The sequence below is a fragment of the Coffea eugenioides genome, chromosome 2, assembly GCF_003713205.1.
Source record: "Coffea eugenioides isolate CCC68of chromosome 2, Ceug_1.0, whole genome shotgun sequence".
Taxonomy (NCBI): Eukaryota; Viridiplantae; Streptophyta; class Magnoliopsida; order Gentianales; family Rubiaceae; genus Coffea; species Coffea eugenioides.
This window is the reverse complement of record NC_040036.1, coordinates 65,958,874-65,963,909: the sequence shown is the minus strand read 5'-3', so window position 1 is coordinate 65,963,909 and position 5,036 is coordinate 65,958,874. Positions and strand designations below refer to the sequence as shown.

At 33.6% G+C, this 5,036-nt stretch overlaps 1 non-coding gene across 1 annotated transcript; it reads left to right on the top strand.

Annotated features, from left to right (window-relative positions):
• The first annotated feature begins 4,667 nt into the window (after positions 1-4,667).
• On the top strand, positions 4,668-4,774 carry LOC113764221. Its single transcript, XR_003467507.1, has one exon. It is a non-coding gene; the product is annotated as a small nucleolar RNA R71 (small nucleolar RNA).
• Positions 4,775-5,036: the final 262 nt, after the last annotated feature.

Genomic DNA, 5,036 nt, shown 5'->3' with positions numbered 1-5,036 from the left:
AAATTAACATATATAACAAAAATATTGGTTGCCTCCCAATTAGCTCTTTTGTTTATAATCGTTGGTTCGACTCAAAAACATTGGCTTCTTAGGTCGAAGAAGAATCATCCAAAGGACAAACAAGTCCCTTAGGGATGATTTCACCCACCAAGTAATTTTAATTATTGTCCGTTGACTTTAAATTTCTCATTTCTTGCATTAACTACTTCCACGGCTCCATAAGGAAATACTTGAGCGATTTTGAATGGTCCCGACCTTCTTAACTTGAGTTTTTTCGAAAACAATATAAGGCGCGAGTTGTGTAAAAGCACTTTTTACCCCACCTTAAATTGTTTAGGGATAATGTCCTTATCATGCCAATATTTGAACTTATCTTTATATATTTTGGCATGTTGTCGGTGTTCCTCCAATTCGCTCAACTCAAACGACTTTCTTCCACCTACAGGATTAAAATCCAAATTAATTGTTTTAATAGATCAATATGCCATATGTTCAATTTTTATAGGTAAATGACAAGTTTTTTTGTAAACTAAATTATACAGCGACTTCCTTAAGGGTGTTTTAAATGCCGTCCGATACATCCAATGTACATCTTTGAGTTTTCTCGCCCGATCCTTTAGAAATTCGTTCGCTGTTTTCACTAAAATGAGCTTGTATTTCTCGATTTGCTAGTTCCGTTTGTCCATTGGTTTGAAGATAGTATAGAAGTGATGTTTTGTGCCTACAACCATACTCAAGTAATAAGGAATCAAGTTACTTATTATAGAAACGTTTTCCTTCATCACTTAATATGACTCTAGGTATATTAAATCTACTAAAAATGTTCTTTTTAAAAAATCGAAATACTACCTTAGTGTCATTAGTAGATGAAACGATTGTCTCAACCCATTTAGAGACATAATCCACGGCTACCAAGATGTATTTATTATTAAAAGAACTAGAAAACGGTCCCATAAAATCCATCCCCAAACATCGAATAATTCAACTTCTAAGAAAGTAATAAGAGGCATTTTCATTTTTTCTTGATATATTCCGGATTCTTTGACAAGTATCACAACTTTTAATCAATTGCCATACTTTTGCTGCAGTTTTTGATGACTAAAATGACCACTCGTTTTTAGATTATGACAATGATATAAAATATCACATACCTCGTTTTCGAAAATACATCTACGTACCATACCATTGGTACAATATATATACAGCAATGGTTCCTCCCAAAAGTAGTTTTTAACATCATGCAAAATTTCTTCCTTTGGTGATTGTTAATACCCTTCGGTATTACTCCACTTACCAAATAATTAATAAAATCTGCATTCCATGGAGAATTGACAATTGTTAGGACAAATTCATCCAAAAAATTCTCTTTAATTGGAATTTGGTCATTGGTAGGGATATACTCTAGTCACGATAGGTGATCCGCCACAAGGTTCTCCGATCCATTTTTATCCTTTATTTTCATATCAAATTCCTGTAATAATAGAATCCATCGAATCAGATGAGATTTTGCATTTTTCTTATGGAGCAAATATTTAAGAGTTGAATGGTCCATATAGATGATAACTTCAGATTCTACTAAATAAGATTTAAATTTATCTAAAGCAAATATGACTGCTAGTAGCTCTTTCTTCGTAGTTACATAGTTAAGTTGTGTCTCATTTAGCAATTTGCTCACATAATAGATGACATGCAACCTTCTTTCCTTTCTTTGCCTTAAAATCGCTCCAACCGCATAGTCATTTGCATCATACATCAATTCAAATGGTAGCAACCAATCCGGTGAATTTATAATTGATGCGGAAATCAACTCCTTTTTCAACCTATAAAAAACAATCAAACAATTGTCATCAAATTGAAAAGTGATAACCTTTTATAATAAATCACACAATAGCTTTGCTATCTTAGAAAAATCTTTAATAAAACATCTATAAAAAGCAGCATGTCCAAGAAAGCTTCTTATTCTCTTCACATTGTTTGGATTTGGTATTCGCTCGCTAATTTCTATTTTTGTTTTGTCCATCTCAATTCTCTTAGAGAAAATCTTGTGCCCTAAGACGATTTCTTCTCGTATCATAAAATGGTATTTCTCTCAATTTAGCACAAGATTTGTCTTCTCGTATCCTATAAAATCAAATCTAAATTATGAAGACAATGATCAAATGATGAGCTAAATACCGAAAAATCATCCATAAATATCTCCATAATTATTTCAATGTAATAAAAAAGTGGCCATCATGCAATGTTGGAATGTAGCGGGGGCATTGTATAGGCCAAATGGCATCTTCCTAAAGGCAAATGTGCCATAAGGACAAGTAAATGTGATCTTCTCTTAATCATTCGGAGCTATAGCTAATTGGTTATAACCTGAAAAGTCATCAAAAAAATAGAAAAATTCATAACCGACTATTCGCTCCAAAAGTTGATCAAGAAAGGATAAGGAAAAGTGGTCTTTTCTAGTAACCGCATTTAATTTTCAATAATTAAAACATACTCTCCACCCGACCACAAGTTGAGAAGGAATCATTTCATTATTTTTGTCCATAATTATAGTGATTCTACCTTTATTAGGGACAACATGAATTGGATTAATCCAAATACACTCAGAAATAGGAAAGATTATATCTGCATCAAGCCATTTGAGAATTTCATTTATGATCACCTCTTTCATATTTGGATTGAGTTTTCTTTGCATTTCCACCATTGGTTTGCAATTGTCCTCTAAAAGAATGTGATGCATACGTGTAGAAGGACTTATACCCTTGATGTCCGAGATTGTCCATCCAATTGCTTTCTTGTGCTTCCTTAGGCACCTTAGCAATTTCACACATTATTCTTCATCCAAGTGAGCACTAACAATGACCGGTAGAGTACTATTTTTTCAAGAAACTCATACCTTAGATGATTTAAAAGTGGTTTGAACACTAATATTGGAGGTTCAATGTTTGAAATTAGTGGGAGCCTTTGTTCTTGACCTAGATTTTCATAAACATTACCCCGTTTATAGGGTGTTTAAAAATCCAAGTACTTGACTAATTTTTCAATTTTTTCACAATCTCTCTCTTGCATCCCTAAATTCGTCAAACAAAGGTCAAGAGAATAGAAATCAAAATTGACTCGACTCAACTTTTGGGTTAGCTTATCAATGGTGTCAATAGCACAAGCATGATCGGTAAAAGAAGGGTATTTTTTATTTTATTCAAATTAAATTTTACCTCCTCTTCAACTACTTGAAACTTAAGTTTGCCGCTTTTAACATCAATAATAGTACCTGCAGTTGTTAAAATGGGTCTACCAAAAATAATTGGCATAGACGTATTTTCTTCCATATCTAATACCACAAAATTCACGAAAATAATAAAATTTTGCACTTTAATCAATACATTCTCCAATACTCCCAATAGATATCTAATCGACCTATCAGCTAACTGCAAAGTAATATTGGTGCATTTAATTCATGCAAACCTAATTATCTTGCCACCATTAAAGGAATTAATGTTACACTAGCACCAAGGTCACATAATGTTTTGAAAATTCAACATTATAGATAGTGCATAGTATAGAAAAACTCCCTGGATCCTTTAATTTTGACAACAGCTTGTTTTGTATAATATCATTTCACTCCTCTATTAATGTTTCGCAGTCTTCCGACTTCCTCTTTCTAGTCATGATCTCTTTCAGAAACATCGCATATAAAGGAATCGGCAAAATAGTATCGACAAAAAGGATATTAATATGCAATTATTTAAAATTTTTAAAATCTTTATCAAGCTTATTTTGCTTAAACTTTTGAGGGAATGGAACCGCCGAAGGTATTAGAATGGTAGTGGAAGATGAGGGTTAGTCTTGACTGTCTTTCCCTATTATCTTCCCCCACACTTGATTCTTGGTTCGTCTTCTCCTTTTCTTTTTCCTTGCTCTCATTTTTTCTCTTACTTCAATTACAGGAGGGTCTTCTAATTGTTTACCACTATGAAGAGTAATGGCTTTAACACGTTCCCTCGGATTCACCTCCATTTTACTCAGTAATTTTTCTTGATTTCTATTGTTGATTGAATTAGCAATTTGACCTATTTGGAGCTCTATATTTCTATACATCCCAGTTAATTGATCTATTCTCCCCTTTATTCGTTCAAATCTCTCCGAGGTGCCCTTAGCCAACATGTTCACTACAATCGCCCAACCTGGTTTAGTGTTCGACTGTGGTTACCTTGGGTGGAATCCCAGCGGATTTGTCGATCTTTGAGGATTGTTTTGATCCTTCCATCCAAAATTTGGATGATTTTCGATTATAATTATTGACAAATTGAACCTATTCAAATTCAACACACTCATTAGTATCATGATCACCCCCACATGTAAAGCAACATGCAACATATACACTAGATGAAGAACTCGAACTAACTCCGACTCTACTTAGCAATTTTACAACATTATTCATTTGGACACTCAACATGTTTAGGGTGTCCATTTCAATCATACCTGTTTGGCGCCTAGAATTACCTCACTCATTTGTCCATTGGTAGTTGTTTTCTGCCATGTCTTCTATCAAGTTTTGAGCCTTTTAAGGTGATTTACCCATTAAAGTTCCACCTGCGGCTACATCAATAATAGTTCTAGTAGAGACAGATAAACCATTATAGACAGTTTATACGATGAGCCAATCGGGAAGTCCATAGTGTGGACATTTTCGTAACAAATTCCTAAATCTTTCCCACGCTTCATATAATGATTCACCATTTCGTTGACTAAAATTAGTAATGTCCATTCTAAACTTAACCGGTTTACCCGGTAGATAGTATTTATTCAAGAATGCTACAGATAAATCAGCCGCTCTAGATAAATCAGCCAAATTAGTGAAAGTATTGTGAGCATGAGAGTGCAGTCAAATTTTAACTTTATCTCTTAAACAAAATGGAAATAACCTTAGTCTTATAGCATCTTCACTAACTCCATTCACTTAATTGTATCACATATCTCCAAAAATGTAGCTTAATGTGCATTTGAATCCTCTACGGCATCACTTCCAAATTCAGATT